Here is a 13,014-nt window from a genome sequence, read left to right as displayed (position 1 = left end):
TCCCCAGGCTGATCAGAGCTCCATTAAGGCCCCACATGGATTGCCACTGGGCTTGGGAAAAGCAGCCAGCAAAAGGAGACTACTCAAGTCTAGCTGATTTAGATTGTGAAAATAGATAGTATATTCATGTAGCTTTGTGTTCTTGGTGAAAAATCGAATCTGCTGACATGGGCGATAAGACCGTTTCCCACATGTTAGGGATCACAAAGGTTTGGGATTTTTTGGCCACCCCAGCCTCACACTACCTTCATGGCATCTTGGCAGTATTGGCTAGTTGTAATCAAGCCTTAAAGTGTCTTAATGCGGTTGCTATGAAATTTTTGTTTTTTATTCAGTGGATTTTTCTACTGACTGGCTGACTGACTGATGCCTTCAGACAAGTATAACTCAATAATGGTCAAGATTACAGGATTTTTTCACTGTTAAATGTCACCTTAGCCCAACAGGTGCCTTTTAGTATGTACAGTGCATGCATAATGGACTTTACCTTGTCCTTCTTTGTGTCCATTTCTTTTAGCTGGCAGCTCAAGATTTAGATTCACAGTAGCGTACATGATGGCTTGTGACAGGAATTGTCTGCATTTTTCGTAGTGACTGGATTGATTGCAGAGGTGCTTCTTGTATTGTTCTTCATTTGTAATGCTGTGTAACAGGCTGAACATAACTGAAAACAGAGTATTTTAATTGATAAGTGGGACAATCATTCTTCTTTTGATTAGTATGCGTAAGTTTACCAGTCATAATTTTTTTGCAATCAATCAAACAAACAAACAAACAAAAAGTACAGTACAACTTGTAAGAAAAATTAACCTCGATTAGGGATCAAAGGGAAAAAAAATTAATAAGGGAGGTCGCCTATGCCTACAGATGGCTTTCAACTATGTTCTAGCTGTCTGTTACACAATGATAAGTGAAACTAGCCTACAACCAGTCTGCTTACTTTGACTGTTGGAGATGTAGGACAGAAATTGTACCATGTTGGAGATGTGGGGCAGGAGGAGAAAGGTTAGCCCACAATGTATGTGCATGCATTGTAATGTCTAACAGTGACAAAATCAAGGCCTTACAGCCATCATTGATCATGACTTTAAGAAATTAGGCAGTTAGTCAGCCAATGAGTGAAAATTTCACTAAATAAAATTATACATAATTTTGTAGCAATTCACATTTCTGTTGCACAGAAGGCACTTTTGAACTTGACTGTACACTGCTGGAGGCTATTGTGAGTCTGGTTTCCTAAAATTGAAAGCTGACACAGGACAGACAAGTGTATAATTTACGTAAGTGTGTGTGTATTTGTGTGAGTTGTGCGACAAATGTGTATTTTAACACAAGTGTGTATTTTACGTATTTTACGACAGACAAGTGTGTATTTTTGTGTATTTTCCAAAAGCTGACGCAGGACAGACAAGTGTGTATTTTACAGGAACCAAGAAAACGTGATTTCCCGCATTCGTACTACTAGCTTTTTTTCTGTGAAACATTCCTTGGGATGGGTGGGACATCTTCCATACCAAATTTGAGCTAAAGTGGTCTGGCTGTCTTTGAGATACGTGCCTCCAAAGTTCATCTTATTTTCATCCATTTATATTTCTTTTTGCACCACTTACAAAATTTGACATAACTCACACAGGCCTTATTGGATTATCAACAAATGTAAAGGGTATGAAGAATGTATCATAGCATTTTTCATTTATTTATTTTCAATAATTTTGAACTGTTGTAACTTTCTGTGGACTAAGCTGCTGATGACTGAGTTACAGTAGTATGTTGTCTATGCCCAATTGTCCTGAGGGTTGTTGACAACAAACCTCTGATGCATGTGACTGTCATAACTGAACTTTATTAAGTACAGTTGGTGGGCAATAAAGTACAGTTCACACCTCAACTGTACCTTTTGAAAATAAAAGTACACTTTCTCCTTTGATGTTGCATGTGCAAAAGTTCTATAGGTCTTGGCAAATGAATTTGTCCCCTTGGCAGTTGAATTCGTCATTTTGGCAATTGAATTTGTCACTTTGGCATTAGAATTTGTTGTGTTGGCACAAGAATTTTTCATAATAATTGTCTTCAAAAATCAACCACTCATCACAAAGTGAATCATTTTGCCATGGAGAATTACGCTTGAGACACTAGAAGGTAATTGAAGCTGGTTGTAGGATTGCTGTCTGGAAAGTTAATTAGCTTGTTTGTGAGTGACCACGCCCATCACTAATGGCGATCTATGTATGGTTGTGAATGTTGAGCTGCTACATCTTGTTTTTGTGTTTTCTCCAGCTTCCAATCTTGTTTTGGATGCCAAAGTGACAAATTCAGTTGCCAATGGGATGAACTCAAATGCCACAGTGTCAATTTCCAAAACTGGTAACATTAAGTTATTGTTTACTGTGATTTAATATCGTGCACTACTCCAGCTTGTTTCAGTACTTTTTATTGATGTGCTATATATATGGTCTCTACTCTAGTTGAAAATTCCAAGTGTTTTTGTGTACTTGTTAAATTAAAAAAAAATTCCATAGCAACTTGTTGAAAGCATTTCAGGTCGGCTTGTTTGGGCCTAACCAATACTGCCTCATCATCATCAGGGAAAACTGAGGCTGGTTTTTGGGTGATGTTTTATCATGTGCCACACCCAAACCTTACTATACAGTACAAGTACACAAAAAGTTTGGAATTTTCAACTAGAGTAGGGACCATAACACATCAATAAAAAGTACTGAAACGAGCTGGAGTAGTGCATCACAGTAAAACGATAAGAAGCGTTATATCCCTACTGTGCATTTCCATTATGGCATCTTGAGCACAGTAGGGATATAACACTTATTATTGTTTTACTGTGATGCACTACTCCTGCTTGTTTCAGTACTTTTTATCAATGTGTTAATTATGGTCCCTACTCTAAATGAAAATTTCAAATTTTTTTTGTGTACTTGTTTGTTAACTTTTTTTGTAAAATAAAATTATTATGACTGGTGAACCCACGCATACGCATCAAAAGAAAGAAACGGTGCTGCGTGCCCCAGCATTATTATCGTCTGAAAAGTGAAGTATCCATTATGCTTTGTTGTCAGGTATGTTCAACCCCTTACACAGCATTACAAATCAAGAACTGTTTGAAAAGCACCTCTGCAATCAAAGTAGCCACTATGAAAACATGGACGATTTCTGATATGAAGGGAAGCCATCATGTGCTACCACCAAATTGACACTTTTTGCAGTCAGCAAAGATGAATGGGACACAAAGGAGGACACTGGTAAGTCCATGAAGAAAGCATTGTACGTACAGCGGTATGCCAAAAGGCACCTCTTGGGCTGAAGTGACATCGAGCAGTGAAAAAATCAAGCCTGTAGTTTTTAGCTGTTATCGAGTCTGAAGGCATCAGTCAGTTACTCAGTCAGTCAGTCACCAGAAAATTCCATTTAATAGTTTCAAAAATTTCATAGCAACTTATTGAAAGCGTTTCGGGTCGATCTGAAGGCTTGTTTACCTATGTACCAATACTGCTTCATTGTCATCAGGGAAAAGTAAGGCTGGGTTTTGGGTGATGTTTTTTATGGGCCCCGCCCACAACTTTGTGGTCCCTACTATACAGTACTATCGTACTGTATGATTATCGTACTGTACGATGTAATTGAGATATTTTATGGAATAACTTTTGCTTCTTTGATTGTCCTCCACCACCATCTGCTCACAATCTTTCATTTGGTTTTGCTCAACATATTTCTCACTAGAATTTCTCTGGGTATTATCACTTTCTTCATCATCTAACAAACAGTCACACTTCACTGATTGTTGTCCAGTACTGTCATCACATTTGTGACTATCATTGTTATCATCATTACTGTACTCTTCTTTGTCATTTGGAAAGTTGTCTCTGTGGTAAAGCAGGTAATACAAAGGCAAAATATATGAATTAACATCAATAGCTGATGGACAACATGTTATGATTATGATTAAAGTACCTGGTAAAGGCAGAGCCTGTATACCAGAAGGCCTTATAAAGGCCTAAGATGTTTATATTAACTGCACTAAGTATGTTTGAAAAGTAGGAGAAAGAAGAAAAAATCCATGACTGGACCTGGGCAGCCTCGAACCTGCAGCCATCCGATTTGTATATATATGCAGGTAGACAGTACTGTGTAGTAGAGGACCTGGCTTTAATATTTGAAAAGTTTGTACTTCTGATGTTGTGTATATATATGGAATCACCATAGAACAATGAAAAGAGCTACTCTGCATTACGGATGTTCTTGGAGTTATAGTGATAGAGAGTAGGAAGAGCAAAACGATCAGTTTGTACAGTGACAATATTGAAAGTAAATTACAGACGGTCATTTATTTGATCATAAGTCATGAGTGCAACAGGTTATGGAGTTGGGGTTTGTCTCCTTGTGTCTACTATGAACTGGGAAACTCATCAAGGTTTATTTCTCAGCCTACATCCACCCATACTTTTAAATAAGAAATCTGTTCTAGCTCAGAAATGATAATGATAGAGTTATATTTTACCACAATAGAAACATATGAACAGCTCATGTTTGCTATACGGTACAGAGCTGATTGTCCATGAAGAGGCAAGCCTGTTGATATACAAGTTACACCTTTTTGAGTATTGTTTCACTGTTTACTGTAGTGATTAAAACGTGCATAAATTATTTTTGTAGCACTAGTCTTTTACCCAATGTGATTTCAAAAACAGAATTATGCTAACTAGTCCGGTTTTCGCTCAGTGGATCACATATAGTCAAAATGGTAAAAGTATATACTTTAACAGAGTGTGGAAATTCTCAGATTTTTAGCACATTCTATCAGAACTCTAAAAAGTGATGGGAAGTGGGGATAGATTCATATTATCAAACAAATTATACAATATAGCATAGGCGGTGGAGACGGGGGGGGGGCATGGCCCCCCCACTTTTTGCAAGAAAAGATCAAGATACTCTAATAGTACAGTTAGGATCTGGATACTCTAATAGAGCAGTCACAGTATTCAGAGAAGCAGTGTAGCAAATTCCTTAGCTACATATGTGTAGTTATAAATAAGGAGATGTAATTGGTGGAGAGCAGCTACTGTCAGCAGGCTGTGACCTTTTTTTTTTTTTGGTCTTCAACTTACAGCTGGCCAGGCCCCCTCACTCTTTGGCCTTCTCCACCGCCCCTGCAATATAGTTTTAACTATAACATTCTTTCTTAATAATTATTGTTGTGCCTGTAGAGAAGAATAAAGCAAGCCCCAAAGCCAAGTGTGTATAGACGGGTTGCCTTTTTAAGGCGTGGTCGTTTTACTGTAAATTTTCCACATACTTTCCGAGTTCGCTAAGTCAAAAATGTATTACAGCTATTGGAGAAAATGAACGTTTCGGTTAACTTTAGCAAGCAAGAGTTAGCCAGCCTTCAGAACAGAAAGTATGTTATAGAGAAAGGTTTGAGCTATAACATATCCAGTGTGTAAGGTGAAGGCTGAACGAGAAGATGATTTTCTCTCAATCTCGGGTTTTTGGAAAGCGATAAAACTCGCTGAAAACATTCTTTGTAAGACTTTGCTACTACTTAGAATGATAGACTGGATGATTTTAATTCATCTTGTACATTTGAAGAGCCAAAAACGTTTGTCAAACTATTTAAAAAAATGGGTTTTTTGTTGACTTCTTGACCAACATTGTAATCATGCGTAAAACGGAAAGTCGCATTTTCTCGCGTTACACAAGGGACACGCCCTAAATAGGCAACCCGTCTATACATACATACCTTGAACAGCTATGCTGTGATAAAAGGTATACCTTTAAAATAAACTAGCTGGGTTTTACAGGCGCTTACTTAAATGGTCAGTGAAACAAAGCCTCTTGAATAGGGGAATAAGATGCTATCCAGGTGTACTAAGAACAAAGCATTCAAAAAATTTATGAGATTTTTTGTAGTATGCTTATATAGGCTTGCGTGATTACGTTGGGTTTTCACAGATTCAGTCACATCATACAGTATGATAGTACTGTATATTGGGGATTATGAAGAATGGGCTTTACCAGGCAAAAATATCACCCTAAAACCAGCCTCAATTTCCCTTCATGACAGCTTGGCAGCATTAGCCAAGCCGAAAAATGTCTTCAGACCAACCCCAAACCCTTCCAAAAAGTTCTAAAAATTTTTATTTAACAGAATTTTATGCTGAATGACTAACTAACTACCTGATTCCTCCAGCCAAGCATAACTCGACAATGGATAAGGCGATTTCTTCACTGTTCAACATCAAGATGTGCCTTTTTACCAACCACAGTACATACAATACACGCATCATGGACTTGCCTTTGTCCTCCTTTGTGTTCCAGTTCTTTTCGCTGGCAACGCTATATGGGTGTTGATTTGTGATAGCGTGCTGCGGCTTCCCTGTGGCTGTGTTGGCTATTATGCTTATCACCTGTGTTTTCCATAGCAACTGGATTGATTACAGAGATGTAGGGACCCGCCGATTATGCTCATAATTTTACCTATTATGCTATGCTGCACTGCTCAAAAATTCACCTATTATGCTTAAATTAATGCTCAATATTTACCTATTATGCTCGATTATGCTCAATCAAGTCAATGTTCATGCCTTAGTTCACATGCTTTGCTATTAGTTTAACACTGTATAGAAAGAAAAAAATGAGCGGCTGGAACACAAATAATAAATTCTTGCTGCATGTAAGAGAAAAGATCGATATACTCTAATAGAACAGTCAGTTTGATGATTGTTCTATTAGAGTTACTGACTGTTCTATTAGAGTATATCGATCTTATTTTGCAATTGTCATTTTTCCAGCAAGAATTTATACTATGGTACAAATATTTAACCTATTATGCTGGCATTATTCTCAATGCTTTTAGGTACCTATTATGCTCAAAATTATGCCAGCATAATCGGCGGGTCCCTACAGAGATGCTTCTCATACTGTTCTTCATTTGTAATGCTATGTAACGTAGCTGAATACAAAGTGTAATGGCCACCTCCTGTTTCATTACATTATTGATTGTTGGGATACGCATTTCGATGCAAAATTCCTTTTATGGAATTCCTGGCACCATATTTTTAATGCGGTATGCCCTGGTTCATTTGCCATAATTATGCTATAAAAAAGTGAACAGGAAAATTAGGAATTTTGATTAGAGATCAAGAAAAATAAGTAGTGAAACAAGGGAATAGCTAAAAAGTGGTGAAACAAGGAAGGTTGCCTATACCTGCGATATACTAGTGGACATTTAACCCCCAAAATTAAGAATTAAATATCCACTAGTATATCTGCAGGTATAGGCAACCTTCCTTGTTTCATAACTATCCCTTGTTTTACAATTTTTTTTGATCCCTAATCCAACTTAATTCCTTATTTTCCTTCTACTTGTATGTACTAAGAAGACCATTAGCCAATTAGCATTTGCATTGAGCAAGGTTATAATAGTTATCTTGCATATATACAGTTTAGGTAAATAGATAGTGCTGTATAAATGCTCCATATGAAGATGTGCATGTGTGCTGCATGGGTGAATGGCTTGCTTGCCAAGTGCCTGGAAATAGTCTAGCTACGCCATTGCACAAGCATACAAAGATTCTGAAAATTTAAGTTGACCAAGGTTTCACAAAGTACAGAGGTGTATACCAGAGAAGGCAGTAAAGAGATGTAGCCATGCACTGTAGTTGTAGGGTTATTAGCTATAGTGATGGCACACTTTACTACAGTTTAGTGCTGAAAAGAATAGCAATTTTTACTGTTCGAATAGTTGCAAACAAAACAACCTATTATTCTTTAAGCATGAATATGCATTGGAGTCCTTGTTTGGCAGTAAGGTTAAAGTCTGAGAGGTGTCTCTATCTCTTATGAATATACCACTTTGTTCACAATCTCAAGCTCCTGGGTTGGCTTCATTCATCTGATCACAGCTTACTATAGTGCTAACGAATATTTGAATAGGGCATTAACGAATCGAATAATGTCATACCTATTCGAATATCCGAATAATCGTTTCAGCTACTTTACAGTGTATGTCTGATGCAGCTCTTTTACATAGTTGTAATGAAGCTGAGGATAACGTATAATGCAATTAATAAAGTCAGCAAAAAAATATTAGTGGACCACATTAACAATAACAAGGTCTTCTGGTGACTATCCTATACAAGGATATCACTAACACACACAAGATTTACTTTACAAAAATGGCTGTACTTAGATTAAAATTATTGTGGTCAATACAACACATAGTTTCTCCCAATACTATTCTGTGTTGTGGTCTAACCTTTATCTCCTCTATTGCAGCACACGGGGTAGTTCTTAGAATTGGCTTTTGGTGGGTGTAGGGTTGGAGCTCCTGGTGAAGTGCCAGCTGTGCTTGTTTTAAACTTCTTCGTCTAATAGTATAATAACTTAATCACATTTAGCATATAACCACAAATTACATCTACCTTTTCTTTTCTTTGGCATTATGTACCATCTTAGCATGGGAAACAGATTTGGTACTGTGAAACTTGAGTTCAGGAAGGTGACCAGAAACATCATCATCTGAGTCTGAATCATCTTTAACAAATGAGTTTTCTACTTTCTTAATATCCACAGCATAATTAAGCATCCACTTCCAATGACTCTACAGTAGTGGGAGCTTGGGCTTTATGTAATTTTCTTTTCTTATTGCCTTTTATCAGTTTCAAGCCACTACAACTGTTACTACCTACAAAGAACAGACCACATGTAATGCTATAGGTATCAGTACTTCCCCTTGTGGTGTATTCTCTTAATCATATTGAAGCCAATATATCAGAACTAATTACTATTTGGCAGGCCATATAGTTTAGTTCTGACTTTAGGGAAAGTTTCTGGCAAATGAGAAACTTGTAGTAGTGTAATTATGCAACAGACAGTGCATGTAATCAAACACCTGGAAACTGATACATATTGCAAGTAAGAATTAAACATCAGGGAACTCAGGAAGTCACAAAGAGTTTGGTATACAACACAATTCCCTCCACTACTTTCTTACCCTCATTTTGATTCATCACAAACCTGCCTAATTACTGTCACCAAAATGGTATTACAGCTATCAATTAATTTAAAAGCTGCCACTGTCACCATCATGAAATTTACTATTAACAATCAAGCACTTATATGGCATCTCAGTACATGGTATTATTGTAATAGTATCATGGTAGTAATAATAATAATAAAGATGACGTCTTGATAGATGGGAGAGTACATACCACACAAGTGTTAACAACCGATTACTTCATACTGTAAAGAATTTCAGTTATCAGTAAAACAATGTAAGTATATAGAGGTTTATTATTTCGTACAAAATGCATTAATGTATTGTGCAGTTTTATTAAATGCTATCCCACTAGGGACCTGTGAGAAGGCTAAAGCTTGTGAATACAGGGAGTCTGAACCATGTAACTGAAATGTTGAAGAATGCAGAAAAAATCCCAGACCCAGTGGTGACTTGATCCCGTTTCATATGATAGTTCTAAGAGAAGAAAACGCCACAATACCATTAATCCCGCAAATAACATTCATTTGCATAATTATACAATAAATGAGGAATTCCAAGTCAGCCATACTGTACATATAAAAGCCCAGGCTTTTATTTCTTTCCCAGAATTTCTAACCAGGCCTATAAATGAATAGGGATTTTATTACGAACAGAATGAGACACGGAGTTGAAATTTGCACCACTGTGTTTGCCATGAATAGAGAAATTGATTTCTGGGTAAGTTTTTTCTTGTATCACCTTTCTTACATACAAAGACGAAATTAGTGAAGAAAGATCGACCACATACTATTGCTTTGATATGACATAAACAAACACCCATAACTTGCATATCCTTGGGTCTACTGCAATGAAATGATGATTTTCAAGCTCCTCTTGAGTAAAGCTCCTCTTGAGTAGGTGAATAAGATGATATCCATTGTTAGACCCTTTTTTCACTAAGAACAAAGCATTCAAAAAAATTTATGGATTTTTAAAAATAATATGCAAGTTTTACCCATTGTATTCAATTGTAAATTTAGGCTTGCACAATTGTGTTGGGTTTTCACAGATCTAGTCACATATTCATAGACAAAAATATATATGCCACAGTGCATCTCTTGGCCACTCTCTTACATCACTCTTGACCCACTATGCTTGCATAGTATTTCAAAAATGTGAATTCCTTTAATTTGACACTAGAACCATAGGTTTAAACAGTATCCTTTATGATGAGATAAGTAGGTGGAAAAGAAGGACACAGTTGGGAATGGACATGGACATGGACAAAGACATGGACACGGATGTAGACATGGACAAGTTCAAACACACTTTTGTGTTTGTGTAACAGCATATGTGATCCAGTCTGGGAATACTGGTTCTATTACTTATTTGAAAGTATTGAGAAATGCCGATTTAAGCATTTAGTATGTTGTAGCTCGCCAATGGTTGAAGTTATGTGTACCAAATTTTCACACGTTTTATACCAATTCCTTGCCTTCCAGAGCATCCACTGTGCAAGCAGCCAATGGCTAAGTTTCCCACCATTTTATGTAGTTTTTAAACTGAGGTTGACTGTATCAGGCGTACTCAAAAAGGGAGGGAGGCAAGGGTCCGGATGGAGGGCAAGAGGCTGTTAAAATATTAAAAGGGAAGTCATAGAGATGAATTAGGCCAAGTTATGGATCATCCAGGTCTCAAAACCGGCTTAAATGAAAGGAGATTCACAGCAAAGGTCTTCATTCAACACCACAGAACTGTACAGCCACATACAGCCATCCCCAGGCTGACCAGAGCTCCATTCAGGCCCCACACCGCATGGATTGCCACTGGGCTTGGGAAAAACAGCCAGCAAAAGCAGACCACTCAAGTCTTGCTAATTTTGATTGTGAAATTAGATACGTAGAATATTCATGTAGCTTTGTGTTCTTGGTGAAAAATCGAATCTGCTGACATGGGTAATAAGACCAGTTTTCCCAGATCCAGTCACATATCTACGTTGCTTTGTACTAGTCTCAAATTCCAGACCCAGATGTCATCATTGCAGTGCTTGTCTATTTATAAGCACACGTGCTTAGCACATTACACAAGATAGACCATGCTGTAGTACATGTACTCTAGAAATCGCACATGAATTGTAGGTATTCAGCTGATACACTTTAGCTTAACACTACAGGTTAGACCAAGTATCATCACTTCGGCAAAAGCGTCCCTGTGCAAGAGACACCTATAAGCCATAAGGCCCTGTATAGCTACAAACAACTAAACAATTAAGGGTGTTTCTGAGAGATGATACTTCCAAGTCCATTTTATTAAGTGTATTCTATACATAAGAAATACTTACTGAATAAAACATTGCTATTCATACATGTGCATGAGTCAGATCTGATTCTGATTTTATACAAATTCATGCACACAGACACATATACTAAGCCAATTATGGACAGTCATATAGTTCCATGTGACTATTCAGAGAATAAAATCTCCCACACTTCATTGTAGTCTATAGTCATTGTAATCTAGCCAGCGTGCTGTCATATGAATTGACGCATTGCATACAACATTGTCAACCTCCAACTATTAAATATGGATGCATGACCACAGGTGCGTAGTCTGACAATGCAGTACTGTCTAATGCAGTAATCTAAGAAATAGAGTGGAGAGACTATAATCATATAAAAAGTCCTGCAATAGAGTGGTAGGGACAAATGGAATCATGGGAGATGGGTTATAGCTGCAATTCTGGCATGAAAGCAATCCACTGCTCTGATTTCTTGGAACTGACTTGGCCATGCCATCAAGTAATACCTACTTAGTTTACTAACATTTCCATGGTATTCAATTAATAGATAAAGGTCATAGCTAGCTATAGCTGCTCCAGTTAGTCACTTCCATGTTCATTTGTGTTCAGTACGTGTTTTCTGTGTCAGTTGCTTCATCACATGTTTCAGTAATAGTCTTATTCTTACCAGGTTCATTGGGTCTTGTTCTATTTCCCTCCAAGATATTTGCAGCTTGACAATGAACAACAAATTCCCTTGCCTCGACTACTGCTCATATCGTGACCAGTTCAGTGTGGTTGCAAACGATAAACCGGCCGAGTCATGAAATAAACGTCTTACTAAGGTCTAAGCTACATTTACAACCCGTGATAGAAGCTCTCGACGTTCACAATGCAGGCTCTACACACGAAGGTAGGTAGTGAAACGCATGCTTTCAATTACAGTCGATTGCAGAATTGTTGAAATTTCTCTTCCCGTGCCGTAAACATTCCGTGGGCTGGAAAACTATTTGTAGTGACGCCGGATCACTGGGATCAGCCGGATTGAGGAAAAAGATAAGTGTGGTTCAATTGCTGTTGAATCCGTGGCAAGGACAGGTGAAGGACAATGAATTTACTCACAAGGAGCCTTACGGAAACACTCACGGTCGTACGGCATACTTTTCCAAGAATTCTGCAATCGACTGTAGCGCATTGGCATGTGGACGTGACGACGTAAATAATGTCCAAATGCGTGGGCAAACACAACTGTGGTTTTTAATTAGCTAATTTCATACCACCAAATAGCTAGATTCCTTCTTGAATTCATTTCTCAATTTCGTCTTCTACTGAGCTACGTATCCAAGTATCAACATCAACTACAATCGCCCCCCTCGGCTACAATACACTGCATGATGAGCTAGCACCAGCCGTTACTAGATTTAGTAAGTTATAGACTAGCTACTTGTTGAAACCTATAGTTTATTTAGCCCAGCATACACCAAGTTGGGCGGTCCGGCATCATTAGGAATAGCTATTCTTGTATGATGAGGCTAGCTACTTATTAAAAGTCATTGGTGACCCCTCTTGTCACATGACCGCTATTAATCTGTGTTTACATGGTGTCTGCACATAATACAGAGTGGGTGAGCATTGCAGATTGCAATACTAGTGTACAGAAAAAGAGTGCTAGTTGTATACAGCTTCAGTGTTGTTGTATAGGAATAATCTTAAAGCTGTTTTGTTATGTAAACGTGATCTATGCATG

General features: G+C 37.7%; 1 protein-coding gene and 1 long non-coding RNA gene across 2 annotated transcripts in view; both read left to right on the top strand.

Annotated features, from left to right (window-relative positions):
- The window catches only part of LOC136266946 (uncharacterized), a 71,274-nt gene that overhangs the window by 40,555 nt on the left and 17,705 nt on the right, over window positions 1-13,014 (top strand). The window lies entirely within an intron of this gene.
- On the top strand, window positions 119-9,357 carry LOC136267231 (uncharacterized). Its single transcript, XR_010706593.1, has 3 exons — window positions 119-1,005; window positions 1,182-1,280; window positions 9,206-9,357. It is a non-coding gene; the product is annotated as an uncharacterized lncRNA (long non-coding RNA).

Source organism: Dysidea avara, chromosome 9 (assembly GCF_963678975.1).
Source record: "Dysidea avara chromosome 9, odDysAvar1.4, whole genome shotgun sequence".
In the NCBI taxonomy this organism is placed as follows: domain Eukaryota; kingdom Metazoa; phylum Porifera; class Demospongiae; order Dictyoceratida; family Dysideidae; genus Dysidea; species Dysidea avara.
Note: the sequence above shows the minus strand (reverse complement) of the source record. Positions and strands in the feature narration are given on the sequence as shown.